The following is a 21,905-nucleotide window of genomic DNA, read 5'->3' as shown; positions in this document are numbered from 1 at the left end:
TCGTGCCCCGGTCCGGGAGGATCCCACATGCCGCAGAGGGGCTGCGCCCGTGAGCCATGGCCGCTGAGCCTGCGCGTCCGGAGCCTGTGCTCCGCAACGGGAGAGGCCACAACGGTGAGAGGCCCGCGTACACCGCAGAAAAAAAAAAAAGAAAAGAACAAGACAGCTCTATACATGCTGACCTGTAACAACCTCCAAAACTTATCGTGAAGCCAAATAAAGCAAGACATCAAAATAGAGTGTTTACTGTGCCAACATTTGTGTTTAAAAATGGAGGCAATGAGTGAGTGATAGATGCATATATACACTGTACGTGCGTAGAACAGGAAGGACAGCAAGACAGGAAAAAGGAAGCTAAGAGTGAAATAGTTGCAGAAGTGATGGGCGTGTGGACAAGGGAAAACGGGTTTCAAGATTCATTTTGATATTTGATAAAAAGATACGTTTTTAAATTATGCCACTCGTTCTCAAAGGGTGAATCAGCGGATCCATCCTCCTGGTCCCAGATTATGTGAGACCGTTCAGATCCTGCAGATTCTGTCCACAGAGAAGAGAACAATGTTCCCACAAGGAAGAAGGGAAAAAGGAGGACGTTTACTGTCCCGAAGTGAAACAAACATTTGTTTTGGAATTAGACATGCAGAAAAACGAGAGTTTATATATTAGGCTTTCTTTTTAATGATGGCAGTGACTTATTTTGGTTTTCAGCTACGATGATCCCTTAGGATGGCATAAGGCCTCAGATAAACTTGAAATTTAAGTAGGTTCAGGTACCATATGCCCCAATCACTGAAGCATACAATTCATGTCCATGTGTGAGGTTCAGGCCTCTTAAAATATTGACAACGCTTTGTACTTATTTATCATAAGAAGTCTCTTGGTAGAAAATAATAAGGTTGTATTTGCAAATATAGGGAAAATGTCACGAAGGGCTGTAAGACGTTAGTAAGTCTTAGAAGGTGACCTGGAAGGCGGATTTGCCCCAATCCGGTGATTCCAGACGCCGTGATGGTGCCGGGCTCTGCAGAGCGCACGCTGCTGGTCGGGGTCCTGGTTAATTTTTAAAACTTCTGTGACCGCGTGGAGACTCCTGAAGAATAAATAAAAGCCTCTCCGGTTTTAATCATCCCCGAGGGAGAAAGCAAGCTCCCCTGGGAGGGGGTCACTGGGGGTCAAGAGGAATCAGGGAGCGGCCTTTTCATGGGCCTGCAAATGTTTGTGTTAAATAAATATTTTAAAAGTCAAGATCCACATGCCTCCATCTGGGGGCCAGTTAGTCTTTTTCATGTGCAGTTTATTCAGCGGGACATTGTCCCCCAGACTCTACAAGACCCCAAGACAGCGGCTAAAGCACCGTCTTAACATCTCCTCTCAGCAACTGTCCAAGTGCGGCCAGAATGGAATGCTTTTTTCCAGAGTGGGTTTCTTTGAAGAATATAGAAAAGGAGAATTTTTAAAAGGAAAGTCAGATTTTTTTTTTTTTAAGTTGAGATGTTTGGGAGCTCAAGAAAAGACTCCCAATTGTAGGATAATCTACGTAAACCCAGCCTTCCCTTTTTATATGATAATAAATTAATTTCACGTTTGAAAATGCTTTGTGTCTTGAGAGCTCGTAGTTTTTCAAAGGTCTCAGCGTATTCATTCAAATCTTCTTCTGCGTATTCTTCCCAGAGGCTCTCTGTGAGTCAGCTGCATTAGCTCAGTCCATCTGATCACCCTTGGCTCCAATCAGGGAAAAGCCTAATCTTTCCTCCTACCCAGCTCCTCTGTGGACATCCTCTGTGGGGTGGGGGTTGAGAGGATATGAAAACAGCTCCGTGTTACTCACGAAATACAAACCTATAAATAACCGTGTGTTAGGGCTTTAAGAGCAGGCTGGCAACAGGTATATTACAATGCAATGATTATATAAAACTTTAGAAAGTGCACTTAGCCCATATTGCTTCTGTTGCTGTTTTAATCTCTGGGTCCATAGCAAAGTCGGGTATTCTTCCCGACAGAAAAGCAGCTGTAGGGTTCACCCCCTGCAACATCACTCTCTTCTGCAAAGGCCGCACCCCGGGCACCGGCAGCCGGCCTGTTAAGAGTGACTCGGGGTGTCACTCAGACTGTGAGTGTGGAACAACGGAAGGGGTCACAGCCAGCGCTGTTCCAAGGAGGACGTTCCCACGGCCTGCAGCGCTGTGCACCGTCCAAGGTCACGTGTGCAGCGGTGTAACTGGAAATGATGATCCTGGCTCCCAGCTCTGGAGGGCACATCCCACGGTGTACACAAGAGTGACTCTGATCAAATCCAGACTCTGAGAGCTTGAGGGTTGCCCGAGGTCTCCCCGCAGGTGAGCGTCGAGCTACCGTTCAAACCCAGCTCCTCCAAACGTCAAACCTCAAAACTATAACAATCACTACCTCATAAGGCCTCTAAGGTCTGAGTCAGGAAATGACAGTATACAAGTCATTTGCTTCTTTTTTACAATTTCAGGCTTTTCACTAAAAGAAGGAAGTTGTAGGTCCTGGGGAATCGATTTTCATGTGAAGATGCCAACTCTCAGTCTTCAGGCTCTCGCTGGAGCGCAGCGTGGCCCAGCAGCCAGCACCCCTGGGGCCCACCCCAGACCTACCTGCCTTTTAACCAGGAGCCGCCTGACTCCCACGTACCTTAACGTTTGGGAAGTGCCTCCTGGGGTCATAAAGGGTAAAACTTCAGCGGCATTCCCGACCATTTTTGAGGATCGTCTATGATAAGGTGGTTGATAAAAGATGATGGAAAAACACTGGCTGTGTCTACTTTAACTTCCTCTCTCAATGTTGTCAACCACAAATGGAAAGACAAGTCACGGAACTCAAGCCATGCTTTGCTCCAAAGAGGATTAAGGTGACTTGGAGTTTAGTCTAGTTTGTTAAGTTTGGTTTGGGATTGATATAATTATAATTTATATAATTGTATAGTTATAAAATTTATAGTTATAAATTATAAACATTTATAACTATAAAATGTTAAGATGATCAATAGAAATGATGAAAGAAGGTACATGATTTTTAAAAAGTGCCTCTCATTCAAAGGCAGACTTTGTTCTATATTTTGATTTTCATTTATTTTCTTTCAATTCAGAGTAAATGTTTTTTTGCTTTAATATTTTTATCATTACAAAATAATCTTAACCATTCTAAAAAGTTTAGAAAGTACAGTTAAACAAAGAAGAGAGGAAAGGGAAGCGGGGGCAGAGTCTATATTCTCACAATCCAGAGGCGACACACAGCTGACATTTTTGTGCACCTAATTCTCAAGTAGCGAAGCATGTATTTACAGATGAGACACTGGGTAATGAAAGTGTTTTAAAAGAAGTTTGTCACTTAATAAATATATCAGGAACTTCCTCCCATAGAACTTTGACTTTTGATCTAAAAATGTTAAAATAGAGTTATTGCTATACTAGGAATAAATCTGTATCATTTTTTAAGAGAATAAGACGAAAGGAATAAATGTCAGAAAAGGTATAGATTTTGAGGGGACACTTCTCCGGTCTGAGAACCTACGTTCAAAAGTATTTATTGGGGCTTCCCTGGTGGCGCAGTGCTTGAGAGTCCGCCTGCCGATGCAGGAGACGCGGGTTCGTGCCCCGTTTCGGGAAGATCCCACATGCCGCGGAACGGCTGGGCCCGTGAGCCATGGCCACTGAGCCTGCGCGTCCGGAGCCTGTGCTCCGCAAATGGGAGAGGCCACAACAGTGAGAGGCCCGCATAACGCAAGGAAAAAAAACAAACAAACAAACAAACAAACAAACAAAAAAAAAGTATTTATTGGCAGCAGTTAAAGTCCTTTATGATGGTTTAGCACAATCCTGTACCCTGGAAAGCTAAAAGAGACAGACTTCTCTTTCTGAGGGTAGGCTTTCTCTTGGAGGATGACTTTACTAGCTGCTGAGGTCAGGAACTCCTGAACGGAACCCTGTGTGCTGGCAGGAGCTGGTAGTCAGAGCTCAGAGGTCAGCAGGAGGCTGACCCCGTGAAGATGGATCCAGGTGGGGTGAAGGCTGCCGTATTTGATCTGTGCCCACGGGATTCAGGGCATGGACGGGGAGATCTCCCCCTTTCTGAGGCGTCTGGGTTCTCCGTGCTGTGTCAGAGATGACCCATTCCTTTGATCGTTGTCATTTCACTGCATCGGGCAGGCGGATGGACTGTTTTACTGCCCCTTCCTTTCTAAATTTGAAAATCCCCAAGGACCTCTGTGTCATCATGTTCTGCCCATAAAACTTAAAGGTATTTGTTTCTAGACTAGTCTTTTGCCTCTAAAAATGGAGTCAAAGGGCCCAAGGGAATTCTTATGCTCTCCCCTGTGCTGAGGTCTTATCACCCTGCCAGTCGGCTGTTTACTGTCTACCTCCCCAAGCTGGGGGGGCGGGGGTGGGGGCAGAAGGTGCTCAGAAGTGTTTGGAGAATGAAACACTCAACTCCATGAAATGAGGTTTCAAAAGCAGCCCGGCCCCGCTGTGCCTCAACCTCCGGGACTGTGTGAGCCCAGGAGTCCTACCTAATCTCTGTCCCCGCACTCTCCGCACCCCGAGGGCCGTCCTGAGCTGAACAGAGGGCATCACAGGACATTAGCGGGGAGAGCAGGCTCTGCTGGGGGTGGCACGGGGTCCAGGCCTCACCCCGCAGGCGCTCCCAGCCCCGCTGCTCCTGGGCCGGAGCCCCTCTGGGCACGTGTCTTTGCGAGATGGGAGGAGGCGTTGGCTTTCTCTGCCTGGAGCCGTCGCTTCTCCCCTCGTGGGTGAGCTTCACAGAGGAACTCACTTGAGGAATGCTGGCATCATGGTCACCGTTTCCATGCCGACGCCCCACGATTATTTAGGGAACCAACTCCCTAACCCATCTGCTTGCTTGTTCTTTTTGGATTCATCTTTTGTTCCCAATAAACATACCTTACATGCAGATACACCTTTGCACCCATATGTCATTTAACTCATGCACTGATGCGTTAAGTCACGTACCAGGTGCCAAGCACCTCATGCTGCGCTGGCCTAATACACAGTGCCGCCGAGTCGGTGGGGAGCTGGACGCCTGCACCTACAGGGAGGAAGAGGGAGGGTGTGAAGGGATGGGCGCCCCCCGCCGTGAAGGGAGACCCCTGCCAGGGGACCCCGAAGGTGGTCCTTGCCACCATCAACCGCATCAGTTTCCCGAGAGTGCAAACTGCTTTGGGGTAGAGTCACCTCCTCAGCAGAAAACCTGCCCTGCGCTGGCCTGTGCAGATGCTCAGGTGGCGTTTATGGAACAGATGCATTAATGAAATAGTGAATTATGTCCAGGCATTTGCAGTCATCCAATAAAGAATCAGAGTGAAAGGTTTAGGCCCCGAGGCGTAATGAGGCAGCTTCGCTCTACAAAGCCACGTCTGCGTCTTCTTTTCTTGACACAGGTTTGGCCTCAGGAGAGCAATAACTTTAAAATCCTTCTCCAAGGAGGCAATAACCATCCCTCCAAAAGCTGCCTCTTATCAAAGAAACTGTTTTGAAATCAATACGCTTTGAAGGGAAGAGGGAGGCACAGCGTTCCTTAGCCCCTGACCAGGAGACAAAGGCAACAAGTCTGGAGTCGGCCGCAGAAAGACCCCAGGCCAAGAGACAGCCTCTGGGCCAGGAGGCCACAGCGCGTCTCAGGAGCCGACTTAGCTCCGGGCTGGCCGACTGGCCGACTTCTAAGTAGCTTTGTTTGTTCTTTTAACTGAAAAAGGTAACCATTATTCCTACCCCCAAATGCTGGACCATGTGAGCTTTGCTTATAACAAATAACCGTTTGAAGTTCCCGGCCTGTAAATTGTGATTTAGAGATTTATGACCCATGCCCTGCACATAAATTTCTGTTTCTATTTGCTTTGTCAACTTATTTTCCAAATAGCATAACATTTTTCAAACTTTACCTTTTTAACAAAAGATACCCAAGGAAATTTATTTGTGATGTTTGTTTGCGTGACAGTGGACATACTAGGTGCATGTCGACATCTGAGGGCACACGGGTGGTGTGTCTCCACTGGGTCCTCACGGGATCACAGGTTCCTGGAGCTGCAGCCCTGCACCAAACTAGACCGGCCAGAGCTCCAGAGCATGTGCACAGGGCAAGCCCGATGTGCATTTTCAGATGTCAGAGGGGCCCTGCAGTGCCAGCTGTTCACTCATTACTAGCAGTTATAATCATAACCGTCCCAGCTCATCCTCGGTTTTATCAAATGAGCTGTGACTTCTCTTTGAAATGTAAGTCCAGCGGGCAGGCAGTCACCCCGGCGCTCACGTGGGTCACGGACAGAGCCTGGCCCCAGACTTAATCTCCCGACCTCGACAAGAAAGGTGCCAGCAGGGAGCCGCTTAGCCTCCTGTCCAGGGGGACCAGGGTCTCTGCCTTCTTCCAGAAACTGTTAAGGTGGATGAAACTCTTTGCAGAGCTCGTCTTGAATCCAGCATGTGATGGAAACAGTGCGGCAAACCCCCCATTCAGCAAATGAGACCCTGAGAGTTTCCAGGAGCCAGTAATGGTAGGACGCAGAGACCAGGTTTTCTGGACTGCGGCCTCCCCTCGGGCAAAGTTACAGCTCTGCCCACGCTAGTAAAAGTTACTGTTTCACTCATTTCTGCCGCCTTAATAAATGAAGGAGTAGAAAACTGATAATTAAAAATTTAGAAAAAAGAAAACTGACACTGTTTGGTATATGTAACTGGAACTCGGCTTTTCAGACCAGCACCAGTGTCCCACAGAGGAATAACTTTCCCAGGAAGTCTTCCAAAATAGACTATTTGGACCCTTAAGTGACATTTCTTTCCCACAAATGAATTTTAAAATCTTAATATCTATTAACAGACCTATTTACATGGAATGCCTGACACTCACCAAAACACTTTACAGGACCCATTACACCCCCAACAGCACCGGCTTTGCAGAGGTCCAGCTGTGGACTCGGGCCTCTGTCAGAGGGACTCTCTGAACCTCAGTTTTCTCCTCTGTGAAGCAGGGCTCATCCTCAACCCTCATGTGGCTGCACCTTTGCTTCTGTGGCCCACACGTGACGACAGAACAGTGACTGTGTTACTGGGGCTGGTTTGCTTTTCGCATCACACTGGCCACACGAACGAATGCCAGGTGAGGTGTCCCCGGGATCCTGTGCGGGGAGTTGACGTTCAGGGTCCTTGGTGCTCACAGCTTCCCCGGCCCTTGGCCTTCTCGGCCTGACTCTGCCCTGATTGTAGGAAAACCACTCACTGGTCATTCAAGGCTGCGTTCAGCTGCTCAGAACGTATTGGATTTGCCCCTGCGATCAATTGTTTTCCCTAGCTCTTTTTTTTTTTTTAATATTTATTTATTTATTTAATTTTGGCTGTGTTGGGTCTTCGTTGCTGCACGCGGGCTTTCTCGAGTTGCGGCGAGCGGGGGCTACTCTTCATTGTGGTGCGCGGGCTTCTCACTGCGGTGGCTTCTCTTGTTGAGGAGCACGGGCTCTAGGAGCGTGGGCTTCAGCAGTCGTGGCGCACGGGCTTAGCTGCTCCGTGGCATGTGGGATCTTCCCAGACCAGGGCTTGAACCCGTGTTCCCTGCACTGGCAGGCGGATTCTTAACCACTGTACCACCAGGGAAGTCCTCCCTACCTCTTGAATCCACAGTGTGCTTTAAACAGGAGAATCGTGTGTCACAGATCAGACTCGATCCATGGAAGGCTAATAAAAATGCAGCTCACTCCCAACTGCGTGTTAGAACCCTGCCAGCCGGGGGTTAATTTTTCCCAACTCCGTGTTAGAACCCTGCCAGCCGGGGGTTAATTTTTGATGACTGCAAACCCCTGAGCGTGGTCCTCACGTCCCAGAGGAAGCTGCTCTGTCAAGAGGGTTCTGAAGCCATGTAGGCTGACAGCCTACAGGAACGGGCCTGTGTCCCACCAAGTGATCCACCCTGTCCTGGGTGCAGCGTGGAGGGAGGGAATGAAAGGGGATGGGGACTTACTCGCTGAGAAGACACCCAGACGCATCGGGAGGCCAGCGTTGAGTCTTCATGGCTCAGCGATTGTTCTGGTGAAGCAAGAGGCCTGGCGCCGTGAGCCCCTACGGACCCCTGGAGACCAGGTGCTTTGGGCCTCTGAGCTGGAAGTTGCCTTTTCGAGGAGCTTTGCCAGGTTATAAAGGGACAAGTGGATTTACGTTTGGAGTGGCTGGAGGAGCGTGTGTATAAAGTTATAGCATTTCAACCTCTCCAACGTCAAAAATATACAAGCTATTCCTTTAAGAACAAGTGTTTCCTCCAAAACCAGATATATGGCAGCAAGAAACGTCGTGGGCTTTCTCCCAAAAGCAGCCTTTGCGAGACAGAAACACAGTCCCAATAAAGAGCCTGCAGGCTTTTGTGGTGGGAGTGGAACCGCTCATGCGTAAACACGGGCGAAATAGTGATGCAGCGCCGTAAGAGAGGAAGGAGGACGAGGCGGGCCAGAGGGAGGGGCAGGTGTCCCACTTGCAGCCAGAGTAAACCCCGGGGCCCTGCTTTCAGCGACAGGAAGGAGGACGGTCTCTCGGAGGTGAAGCGATTAAACTTCCAGCTTCAGCTCCCAGGGGCTCAGCCAAGACCTCCAGTTCAGGTTAAATATCTACCCAAACACCCTCTTTACCGTCAAACCTGGGGGGAGGGGAGGGGAGCGTGGTATTCGACAGTTTTTATCCTTTTTATTAGTGTCGCTGTTTTTTGTTGTTTGGCTTTTAGCTTTCAGTTTGGATGGAGAGCGAGGTGGGCGAAGCGGGGCGGAAGAAACCCGCGGCCCCGGGGATGCCCGGCAGGCTCACGGCCGACAGCGAAGGCTTCCCCCGCACCCCTCAGCCAGACTTGCTCTCTCCTTTCTGTTTTTATTCTCTCTGTCTGCTTCCCGTGAGTTCTGTCTTCTCAGCGATTCTCTGTCTCCAGGGGTGTCGTTGGGGGTGCTGGGCCCGCCGTGGCCCCGGGGCAGGATGCCACCTCCTCTGAGTTGCCCCGCGGGATGTCGGGCGACTGGCCCTCGGCGGGAGCAGGGCCTCCAGCAGCCGGTCGGCTGTGACCGGGGAAGGCGGTTACCCAGCCGGGCGTGGCTCCTACTCACCGCTCCCTCGGGCTCTCCTTGCAGGAGCTGAGGACCCCGCACCTTCCGTATCGGCCTCGTCCCTAGTGGTCCCGAGCGGGCCAGGGCAGGGAGAACAAGGCCCCGAGGGAGGCTGGCCCGCCAGGAACGGGGGCTGCGGCCAGGGACGTCCACCCAGCACTGTCAGGGTGACTTCTCCATGGACGGATGAGGGAACTCGGCCTGAGAGGTTTTTAAAGCACGTCCGTGAAATTTTACCATCAGGCCGTGATTCTCGAGGGAAAAGATTTTGGACATCCTTGTTGAATAAACGTGGAACCAGAGAAATTTAAAGCTGGCCTTAGGGTCACCTAGCATACTGCTTTCTGCGGGTTGGTTGGCCTTTGTCTCTGTCAGGCTGCCCGCAGGCCTGCAGGCCTTGGGCTGGCCCAGCTTCAACAGGCTGGAGTCAGCCACGGAGAGGTCACGGTTGAATGGACGGGGCCGGAGTCAGCCACGGAGACATGGCGGCTGAATGGATGGGGGAGCGCCCACGTCTGAAGCAAGGTCCTGGAGCAACAGCCCACCCTGTGCTTCAGACAGCAGGCGGGACATGGAGGGGGACGTTCCCAGCGACGGGGACTTTGACCACAGGCTGGCTCATCGGTCACCAGGGAATCCAGCAGCAGGCAGGCCCCTCCTGGCCCCTTCATAAGCTAACGCGTGGAGACGGTTCTCACCTGAAGAGAGAACAGTGGCTAGGCTGGGACCCGGGGCAAGGGTGCGGGCAGTGATGCTTCAGATGGAGGTGGTCAGGTGAGGAGGGTGCGGGTGAGCCGGGCCTGCTGAGACGGGACGCACAGAGAGCAGGGAACAGCCACCTCGAGGGGCTGGTCGACGTCCCCACAAGGCCTCAGCGGTCCCCCCAGGAGTCGCCTCAGGAATCAACAGAGCAGCTTGGAGGCTAATTGGGCTTCAACCAAACTCCCCCAGTTTGGGAGCATTTCATGCACTGAGGTTCCACAGATGGTCCCCTAGGCAGAAGCCACCCCCCACCTCCAGCAGCCCTGTGTCACCAAGGGCTGGAAAGCCAGCGCCTCGTAGCAGGAGGGCCTTGGGGACATCACAGGACCAGCCGCGGCTGAGGCCTCTGCCCCAGGGCTCCTCGAACCACCCCTTCCCTTGGCAGCCTGGGACGGACCCCCAGGTCCCTGCCCACCCTCTAGGCCGGGCTCCAGCTCTCAGGAACTGGGAATTCCTGCTCATGTGGCCCAGGGATGCCAGGGTTCGCACCAGCCTCCCTGTCAGCCTGTCCAGGCCCATCCCGCTGCTGGCGCACACACCCCCAGTTCAAGGGGGCCACAGGGGGGCAGTTTGGGTGCTGGAAAGTGAAGGCTCTGGTTTCAACATACGCACAATCAGGATTCCAGCGATGAAGGTCAGCGGCGACAGGAGACCAAACACACGTAACAAATGGCCAGACCATCTATAAAACCAGAGCCGTGACCCGCAGCAGCCAGGCCAGGATGCCAGACAGCATCCCTGTAGGCACTGGCTCCCACTGGCCAGGATGAGCAATCACTTCCTAACTGCTGACCCCGTTTCCAGCTCAGAACCAAGCAGAGAAACGCAGACATGCAGCCTCACCCACCACGTGGAGCACCGGCTTCTAGTAACCCCACCCCTGGGACACGCCGAGGCCGCATCTGCACCAGGACCCGCTCCATCCCCTGCCTGCCCGGCTCTGCCCAGCTGAGCCACAACCGAGCAACGGTGGCCAACCCCTCCTCCAGCAGCTCTGAAATGTCCATTTCCCGGGTGGGTGGTCTTCGTTCATTTCCCCAGGAAGAAAGGGGTCGGGCCCCAAACGGAGGGGCTTCTACTTCTAACCTGGGCCCACAAACGTCGGGGGGCCACCCCGAGAGGGTCCTGGAGCTAAAGCCGAGGTCTGACCCCGGCCCTGAGTGCCGCAGCCCCCCAGAGGGCCACGACTGTGGTCGAGACACACCATAGACCATCCGAGGCCAAGGAGGAAGTTGGCGGAGAGTTTCTTTGGGACACCAGGGCACTGAAAAGCATGTGTACGCTGGGGATTCAGTGCTCGGAGAGGACATGTACAGAAAAGGCCTGGGAAACCCTGGCTGTCTCCTCAGCACGAAGTTCAGGGTTTAGAAATTCCACGTCATTGTGGCTCAGGAAGAAAACACAAACAAACCGAGCAACGCACTCCGGGACTTAATCGTCTCCAAATCTCTATGGAAGGCCTGGGAACTGTGGGCTGTGAGGGGCCGCAGGAGCTGAGCAGGAAAGGTGCCCATGCGAGCATGTGCGTGCGTGTGCGTGCGTGTGTGTGTGAGCATGTGAGTGTGTATGTGTGTCTGTACATGTCTGTGTATGTGTGAGTGTCTGCATGGGTGTGTCTGTGGTGAGTGTAGGTGTCTATCCGCATGTGTCTATGTGAGCGTGTGTATGTATGTGTCTGTGTGAGTGTGTGTATGTATGTGTATATGTGTGTGTCTGTACGTGTGAGTGTGTGTGTGTGTGTCTGTGTGTGTGAGTGTAGGTATCCATGTGTCTGTGTGTATGTATGTGTATATGTGTGTGTACGTGTGAGTGTGTGTATGTGTGTGTCTGTGTGTGTGAGTGTAGGTATCTATCCATATGTGTCTGAGTGTGTGTATGTATGTGTATATGTGAGTGTGTGTCTGTATGTGAGTGTGTATGTGCTTATATATATATGTACCTGTATGTGTGAGTGTGTGTACGTGTGTGTCTGTGCGTGTGAGTGTATCTGTATGTGTCTGTGTGTGTCTGTATGTGAATGTGTGTATGTGTTTCTATGTATATGTGCCTGTATGTGTGAGTGTGTGTGTTTGCACACGCCTTTCCGGCTGGCACCCCTCACGTGGGTCTGTGCCACTGGCAGGTGGGGGTGAGCAGGGCTGACAGGACGAGGGAAGGGAGGGAAGGGGCCGGAGGACTCCCGGGCCCAGTGCCTGCACGTCCTAGCCTGTGTTAGGGGGTCAGCTCGGTGGCACAGGGGTGAGCCCAGAGCCCACAGTGACGTGGACATCCCCGCTGCCACCTCCCTCGCCCTCCCTGTCCCACCCTCACACACCCCCTCCCCACACCAAGCAGGTGTGACACAGTGGATGACCTCCCCGGCATCTCGTCCAGGTGGGTCACCTGTAGGTGGACACGTTTTCAGCACAAGCCTAATGGGAGGAGCTCCCCTTACAGGTCTGACCTGGGTCCCCACGTCCCCTGACAGGCGCCCCCTGCTTGACTGAAGGAACCATCCACCATCCCTGTCCCCGGACCACATGTGCCAGCGCCTGGTTTACAGCCCCTGCTGTCCCTGAAAGGCAGGCTCCAAGGGGACATGGAGCGGCCTGAAGAGGCTGCGCTGGCAGCTTCCCTTTGAGGGTGGTGTGGCAGGAGTGGGCGTCGGGAGACAGCCGAGACGGCCAGCGGGTAAAATGTCACCCGTTAGAGCCGAGCGTCTAATTTAACTTGAAAACCAAGGGATCTGTATCAAAATTTCAAGAGCATTTTCTGGTTTACTCTTCTATATTCTTTTGGGTTTCCAGTGCATAATAAATGATTGATCCAAGCAATATTATATACACATGAGGTCCGTGTTGAATTTTAAACACTAGTAGCTAAGATTAAAAACTCTGGCTACAGGGCTTCCCTGGTGGCGCAGTGGTTGAGAGTCCGCCTGCCGATGCATGGGACACGGGTTCGTGCCCCGGTCCGGGAAGATCCCACATGCCGCGGAGCGGCTGGGCCCGTGAGCCGTGGCCGCTGAGCCTGCGCGTCCGGAGCCTGCGCTCCGCAACGGGAGAGGCCACAACAGTGAGAGGCCCAAGTACCGCAAAAAAAAAAAAAAAAACTCTGGCTACAAATTTAGTGGCTCATAAGACCAATGAAGTAGGCAGTTGTGCATAGACTGCTGTCACTTGTTAAAGAAAAAAATAGTATGCTAGATAAGAAGACAAGCTTATGGGATTAGAACCCATTATTATCTTTGGAAGAAAAATGTTTCCAGTTTCCTTTAAATATCACTCAAATACTGCCAGTGTTCCTAATATAAGTTCATCTCTGTGGTTAAGGGTTTAAAGTCTAATTCAGCCCGAAGACTTTACAATAAAGTGATATCGTTCCTATGACTCAGGCCCTCAAACATTAAATGATTCTTCGCGGGTGAGAGTTCATCACAATTCCCATACAGAAATTACACTCACTGGTATATATGCCAAGTTATTGGAAATTGATGGTAAGCTCTAAGACAAAACATTATTAACCACAGGATGTAAAGTTTTGGTTTGTCCTAGTAAAGACACTCAGCATTTCAGAAGTTCTGCTTTTCTGGATTTTAGTCAAGTTAACATGCCTGTGAAATTGATTATTCTTCCAAGGATGACTAAGTGCGCCTGACCTTCAGGTCAAGGGAGAAAGTGAGACTTAACCCCTCTCTACAGAAGCCAGTTTCTAGAATATTCAGTTACATAAACTCACTTGTTTTCTCAACAATCCTGACACCTGAAACCAGTATAAATTTGGGGGAAAAGGCATTTGGAAAAATAAATGTTCCCCCCAGACGCTCTTTGTAAAATCTGCAATTTCTGAACTCATTTGCGCCTTCCTTGGCTGCCATATAGAAAGATGTTAGAAAGCTGAGCCCTGGCCTCGGGCATGTGTGTCACTTGCTCTCATGGGGAAAGGAGAGGAACTAATTATTTTTCCTCGTGTGGTTCCAGCCACTAACCACGTGGGCATCCACCGGCCGTGCCGGCTCGCACCAGGGGGGCCCACCTGAGCACACGTCCTGCCCTACGAAAAAGCAAACCCGGGCAGGGGGCGGGGGCGACTCGGAAGATGCCAGCAGCCTGGGAAGAAGCCTTTAATTGGCACTGAGGACCGAACAGATTTCTCCTGCTGAGCTGGTGTGGATGTTTCCTCACGTCTTAACAAGTGCTGTTTTGTTGGGCCCAGAAGCTCCGTGGGGAGAAACAGCGCTGGGGAGTGGGCATGCATTCATGGAAACAAAGCTTTCTGCTTGAATTCACCATCTTGAAAGGCAGCTGCTCATCAGCTTACAACAACCTGCCTTACAGAGGGGCTTTGAAAATGTGGATTTCCACAAGGATGTGCTAGTAAAATTACTTTTATTCCAGGTATTGAACCACGAGGAAATTCATAGGGATCGTTGTGACTGCATTTGTGTCTGGGTTACAAGGACACCCCCTCCCCAAATGTGCATTTGCCACCCGAAGGGAAAATGAGGGCCACGGGCACGTGGGCAATGACCGTCCCAGAGAGGGGGGCTCGTTATACCGACTGAGCCGTGGGCCATAGCTGAGCTGGGGAAGCAGACAGCCCTCTACTCCGCCTGGGGAGTTTCCTGGGGAAAAGGCGTGTGCAGTATTGTTCTTTGTGTTATGATACAATAGGTTTTCTAAACAACCTAAAAACGTAAGTTGTAAAATTGTAAGTTGATCCCTTGGCTCCAGTGTGGCTTTGATTTGGGATGACTTCTGAGGGAGTAATAGGCAGGCTTTGATTCTTTGCGCTGGGTCAACTCAGGGTTGTTTTTGTTGGCACCTGGTGACCTCACCAGTCCCAACTCCCAAGAAAGCAAAAGCCCTCTGGGTCTTCTGAGCAGATGAGGCTTTGAGCTGAAATTCTACATGTAACGTGTCCTGTCTCAGCGGAAAGAAAACCTTTGAAAAGCTGAATCCACAGGCACACGGTAAGTAACCTTGGAGGTGGTCTTCCGCTGTGAGTCACCGGAAGGCAGGTGCCGTGCCGTGATGTCAAGAGCACAACCCGTGTCACACTCAGGTTGAAGAGTTTAAGAAAATAAACCGCATTTTCTGCACGAAAGAATTAGGAATAAAGCCTTTATGAGAATGTTTCTGTCACATCTCTGTGCTTTTATACCCGGCAGTGATTTCGTGTTTGTGACAGAACGAGGAGAGCAATGAACGTAGTAGACGTGGATTCAGGTCTCGACTCTACCGCTTGCTGAGCGTCTGGCCTGGACTCCTCGCCTCTGCAAGGCGGTAAGAGTGGCAGCGGGGACTTGGTGCCCGGACGTAGGCGGCTCAGAATCTCGAAGGTTCTCGGCATGTATCTCGTATCTGAGGTCTCAGCAGTGCTGTCCCGGCTGGGGACGCAGTAAGGCCACCGGACGCGGCTCTGTCCTGCGGGCTCGAGCTCTGCAGCGGAGACGGATGTGAAACCCACAACACGTAGCGGTTTATTAAGTAATTTTTTTTTTTTTTTTTTCCTCAAGATACACAGTGTTTGTGGGCAACTCCCACTGGCAAGATCTCGACACCTCCAACTATCCCCGGCGTCTGACACTGCCGGCCACCTCCGCGGCCACCGGCCTGGCGCAGCCACTGCTATCCCCCCTGGATTGCAGCAGCCGCCTCCTAACTGGCCGCCCTGCATCTGCTGGCACCAGCCCATCGCCCACGGAGAGGCCGGAAGTCACTGCTGCCCCTCCTGTGCTCCAATGAACAGTGTTCCCACCTGTCTCGCGTGAGACCCAGGCCCCCGGCGCTGGCCGGCTCTGCTGAGCCCTACTCTTCACCCGACCGCCGCTCCTTCACTGCGGACCTCCTGCTTCTCTTCCAAGCCCCAGGCACACTCCCGTCCTGGGAGGCTGCACGCTGCTCCCTCCTCCCCCGCTATACTCAGGCCCGTTATGGGTGAGGTCCTGCCCCACTGCTGCTGTAAACCCCTAGTCCACCACCCCGGCACGGATCACCATCAACACACTAGCTGGTGTTTTGGGGATTTTTTTTTTGCGGTACGCGGGCCTCTCACTGCCGTGGCCTCTCCCGCCGTGGAGCGCAGGCTCCGGACGCGCAGGCTCAGCGGCCATGGCTCGCGGGCCCAGCCGCTCCGCGGCATGTGGGATCTTCCCGGACCGGGGCACGAACCCGTGTCCCCTGCATCGGCAGGCGGACTCTCAATCACTGCGCCACCAGGGAAGCCCATATTAAGTAATTTTTAAACAGACAGTTCGTCTTAGTGATGAGTGACAGCAAAGGGAAGTACCGGGAGCTGTGAGGGTCTAACTGGAGACCTGACTCGGGGGAGGGTCTGGGACTGGACCGCGTGCCCCGCGTTCACCAGGTCCTTGGGGCCCCTGGGGCCAGGGGGCCGGTCCTCAGGAGGGGGCGGAGGTGCCCAGGGGCAGGGCGCAGGGAGAGGCCACGTGAACCTATGAAGGGGCCACAGTCCTGTGGATGCCACAGACATTCACACGGACAATTAACAAAGGACTCAGGCAAGCGCGATGCTGGCAGGGAGGGCACCAGGGGCGCGCAGAACCCAGCGGGGATTCGGGCACTAACGGGACAAAGGGCCTTCAGGACGCATGGTCTGGGGTCCTGGTGAGATGACCCGCAGGAGGGAAGGCAGGAACCCAGATGCTGGAGAAAGTCACGTGGCCCCAGACGAGATCGCTGAAAACGGACACTTTCCCGCCGTTAGCCGGTCCCCAGCCTTCCAGGCCCTCTCCTCTCTCGGGGGATTTGCCTCAAATTCTACACAGAGAAAACGGGGGGCATGGTGGGGACCCTGCCCTCGAGCCGGCACTGCCTTCCAAGCAGGACAGACCCTGAGGTCCGAGACGGCCACCTCAGGAGGCACCATGACCGCACACCGGGGGCAGCTCACCTGCCCCTCAAGGCCTCAGCCCCTCACCTTCAGGTCGTACCATCCTCACGCGGGGTTGAAAGACGAGACGAAGGGAAGCCCGAAGGCCACGGCCACAGCGGATGCACAGAGACGCCGTCAGCCGCCCCTCCCTCCCTCCCGGCCCCCGGCTCCAGCCTGTGAGGTCCGGGCCCTCCTCCAGCTCTGCGCCCGAGCTGGCACCCTCCGTGTGCCCCCCCCACCCAGTTCTGCCTCGATTTCTCCAGCGGCCTCTCTCGTCCCCCTGCTCCTCTCCCCAAACCCCCTGGGAACCTCCCCGCACTGTCTCTGCCACCGAGTCCCCAGCCCTGGCCCGGCCGGGCCTTCCATCTGGGCGCCGGTCTTGTACCCGAGGGGCACCTCCGTCCCAGTGCCTGCCATTCCCAGGGGCGGTCTTGACCCATGCCTCCGAATCAGCTCTGCTGGGGTGGGGTCGCCCTCCGTTCTCCCTCGCATAAGGAGCACCAGGTGCTATTTTATTGCTGAACCCCCGTGAGGTCAATGGCCCCCCCACCTTCCCCAGGGACGCCTCGGTCCTGTCCCAACCGCCTCCCACCCAGACTCCTCCCGACCTCCTGCTGCCACACTGCTTTCCCCAAGTCCAGGGCTACTGGTGTAATTTCCTTACTTGTAGACCTTCAGAGGTTCCCGTTTTCCTACTGAATGAAGCCTGCATCCACAAACGGGGATCTCAAGGATTCTGTAATCTGGGATCATCTTCATCCCCTGCCCTCCAATCCCGCTGACGGGTCCCTTACAAACCACTTCCCGCTCCCCAGGCCCGTGATGCCCTGCAGACCTCACCCCCAGGCAGCCCTCTCCCCCTCCGCCTTGGCCTTCTTTCTGTGCCCTGGGTCCATCCCCAGCACAGGCACCCCCACCCCGGGAAGTGCCCGCCACCCACTCCAGGGCCCCCCAGAAGCTTCGCGTTCTCTCTGTGACTCTCACAACCCTGGAGTGTTCGTCCCACGGTCTGTTTCCCAGCAACTCACACACCTGGCATCAAGGTGCCATGTGCCAGAGTCTCACTAATGTCTGTTAATTTGCACCTTCTATGATTTTTTATTTAATAACATTTTCCCATGACATTAACTTGAGCTTTAAGTAGGTAAATGTGTAGGACGTCTGACTTTTTAAATTAATGCCAAGTCTGAAATGAACTGAAAGAGGTGCTAGCTTGCTGTCCAGGCTCCCTTCTCTTCCGGGGACAAGAAAGGTCAGAAGATGATGACATCAGCTCCGGGGCCCCTAGGACAGGGCAGACGGTGCACCCAGCCGCTGCGGCACTGTGACAAAATGCCCAACTCTGTTCCATGCCCACTTTTCAAGTACTAATCTGCCTTTTTGGCTTAGCCTGAAAAAATTAAGTTTGATCTTGTTAAGAGAACAGAATGCTGTAAGGGTGCTGGCGTTTCTTCACACGTCTATAATTCAAGACGTCCTGGGATGACGCAGCAGTTAGAGGGAAAGTGATGTTTACAGGCTTAAGTGCTTAAAAACAAATTTCCGGTGGGACAATCATCTGAGCGCATCTGGTTCTTGGTGGGGTCCAGTGGGGATGAGAAAACTGTAATTATGCTGCACCCTGGTGAGGACTGAATCCAGGAGGGCATCTCCCTGCTGCCAGAGGGTTCTCCGAAGCAGTGCAAAGCATGATGGGAAACTCCAGAAAATCTAAGACATGTGTCCATGTTTTAAAGAGAGAGAACTGGGGGAAAAAGTTGTTGTTGCCGCTCCCAGAAGCCCTCCCAGGATGACACAGCTTTCTTTGGGGCAGACGTGGTTCTGTGGCACTGACCCCCGGGGATGCTGGGGGGCTGAGGGCCGAAGCTTCACCCAGCGTCGGGGCTCACATGCCCATCCTGGAGACCTAGCCTGCTCCAAATGTACATCTAGACTGAGGGAGCGGGGTGCTGCGAGTGGGAAAGGCAAAGGTCGTGTGTATTATCCTCAGAAAACAAGCAGCAGGGAGGCAGCTTTCTCTACAGCGAATGAGGCGCCACGCCTGGGAGACGTCAAAGGGCAGATTCCCCCCACGTGAACAGTGGCTTTGGGGCTGTGGCTGTGCTGGCTGCCCAGAATACACACACACACCCCCAGGGCCCCCGAAGCTCAGGGATGCACCTGTCCATCCAGCCTTCTCTCCAAGACCATTGCGGATTGAAATTCCACAGGCTCTCCTGGGGCACCTCCGAGCACTGATCGCATTCATTAGACAGATGCCTCATTCCATTTATCCTCAAATCCCTTGAAGCCCCCCTTCCCCAGCTTTGGCTTCTGCAGGGAAGAGAAGGGTGGACAGGACCTCTCAGGACTCTCCAAACAGGGGGAGGAGGCCACACTGCTCACTTTCTGTCCACAGGCCCGTGGTTTAAGCCACAAAGCGTTTCCAGGGCTCCTGGTCCTGCTTTGTCTCTGAGCCCTGGCTACAGAGCCAATGCCTGTTTCTTGAGCTGTAGGGTCCACCTCCAGGCCACGGGGCAGGTCCAGGAATGAAGTCTACACGGGACAATGTTTGCACGACTTCATGGGGTTTAAACCAGTGCTTTAAACAAACCATCTATAACACATCCCGCATTTACCTTCAACCTGAAGGCAAGGTTCAACCTCGGGGAGTCTGGACTGAGGCAGGTGTGGCTCAGGTCCGACCCCACCAACTGCAAGCTGGGGGCTAGGAGCCCTCACTCACCCTTCTACGCTCCGTCCCCTCCTCCAACCAGAGTATTGTAATGATAACGCTATCTCACGGAGCCAGCAAGAGAAAGCATTTAAGACAGTGCAGGGAAAATACCAAGCACTCAGTGCGGGAGCACCGACTGCTGAGAAAATACCAAATGCCCCAGGCCGGGCTCAAATACCACCTACTCGGTGAAGCCTTTTATGACGTGACCCCCCCAGAGTGCCAGGAGCCTGGTTCTATCTCCCCAAGCCCACCCCCAACAAGCTCCCTTCTTCACGGCCAGTGTCATCGCCAACCTCCGTGATGCCTTCAACTTTGAACCTCCGTGTCTGCACCCACCCACCTCCCTGAACTCACGTTCACTGAGCACACGCCCCGCGCTCACACCGCACTGGGTGCTGAATACCCAGAATGGATGAAGCCCAGTCCCAGCCCTCAAGTAGGAAGTGAGGTGAACGGGCATCAAGCAAATCGATCTCAGTGTCAGGGAAAGCACAGCAGCAGACGCTTCAGCGTCTGCAGGCCTACGGCAAACAACAGAGGTGGGACAGACGAGAGGCAGGCTGAGCAAGGCCACCCAGAGTGGGCAGCTGGCAGTGCCACCAGGAACTTGGTACCAGTGGGAAAAGTCTAGAGAGAGTCTTCTCTCCCTAAACCTTGGAGATTCCAGCCCCCCAAGCCACAATCCCCCCGCCAAGCTCCTACACTAGTCCACAGGTCCATAGGTGCCGCCTGGGTCCATGGCCAGTGTTCAACTCCATCCTAGGCCTCTAACCCAGAGAACTTTTCTCGCCCAGGGTCTGGTCCCGGGCCCCATGTACCCGACAGCTGGCCGGACCCCCTCCTAATCGAGACAAACAGCAAAGCGCCCACCTCCTGACACGGAGTCCTCCCCCGCCAACAAACTCCCAGCTGCAGCATCATACTCTCACCATGGCAACGCTGCCAGGTTGAAAGCAAAGAAATCTCCTGAACTGGGATAGTGTTACCAGCCCAGTGGTATAAGTAGTTGGAACTTTTTAACATTCCTGCACTTACAAAATCATTGACTCCTTCAAGCCTTGGGTATCCTCACACCCAGGAAAATTCCCAACACTTTTCCTGTTGAAAAAATGTTATTTGTTAGAACTTCATCTTCTGATTTATCACCACCTTGACTAAAATAAGGCAGCCTTGGGAGATTATTTTGTGCTTCTTTCCGGTTCACTCTGAGCCTGTCACTGTCACTTTCTACAGAGCCTTAAAATGTCATTCCGCCTGCACGTTTCTGCCAACAAAGTCACGATGGGGCTGGAAGCGCATAGAGGAAAGGGCCCTCAACTCCCAGAGGTTGCGTCCTGAAAAATTGCAGCTACACACAGCTCTGAGGATGTTCCCATGTTTAGCCCTTTGTAGGTCTCCCCTGCACCCACCATGGCATCCCCGTTTCCCAGAACTTGCTCACGCCACAAAGCCCACCTGGTCCGAATCCTAACCCTAACCCTAACATGACCCTAACCCTAACCCTAATCCTTACCCTAACCCTTACCCTAACCTTAACCCTAACCCTAATCCTAACCCTAGCCCTAACCCTAACGTGACCCTAACCGACCAGAACGCTCACCTAATCCTAACCCTAACCTGACCTTGACCTTAACCCTAACCTAACCCTAACCCTAACCCTAACCTTAATGTAACACTTACCTAAACCTAACCCTAACCTGACCCTAACCTAACCTTAACCTTAACCTGACCCTAACCCTAACCACAACCCAAAACTAACCCTAACCTAACCCTTACCTAACCCTAATCCTAACCTGACCCTAACCCGAACCCTAACCTGACCCTGACCCTAAGCTAACCCACCAAACTGCACACATTCTTCAGACCAGTCAGACGCCGCTCCTGACCCAGCACCTGGCCAGGCTGGCTCCTCAGGGTTCCCAAAGCTACCTGTGCCGCCCTGGCTGCCTTCCAGTCATGGATGGGGGGAAGCCGCTGCTCAGAGCCCCCTCTGCTACGCAGTGCCCAGGCAGCACACCTGGCTCACAGCCGGCAAGAAACGAGAGTTGTTGGGAAAATTAATTTCAAAATTTGTGAGTCTCATAGGAGACTCCAAACACCTTGAAAATGCGTACTTCAAAACAGCCAATAACGTCGTCAACAGCAACAGCTATTATTTTCGCAGGTTACTTTAGAAACTTAATCCTTATAAATATATATAATATATAAATATATTGTACACAGTTCTTATGTTTTCCTACAGAAAAGGTAGTGATCCATAGACCTTTACAGGAAGTTGGACAAAAAAGAGATTTCTTCCAAGGATTTTCCCTCGAAGAATAAGGCGTGAAATAGTAAAAGGAGCTCACAGAAAGCGGAACAGCCGATATCCTTTTGCCAAAAAGGGAAACACACACAAGTACAGTTCCATGAAATAATCTACCACCTATTTCATTGCTTGTT

Source organism: Lipotes vexillifer, unplaced genomic scaffold (genome assembly GCF_000442215.2).
Source record: "Lipotes vexillifer unplaced genomic scaffold, Lipotes_vexillifer_v1.1 scaffold459, whole genome shotgun sequence".
NCBI lineage: Eukaryota > Metazoa > Chordata > Mammalia > Artiodactyla > Lipotidae > Lipotes > Lipotes vexillifer.
Note: the sequence above shows the minus strand (reverse complement) of the source record.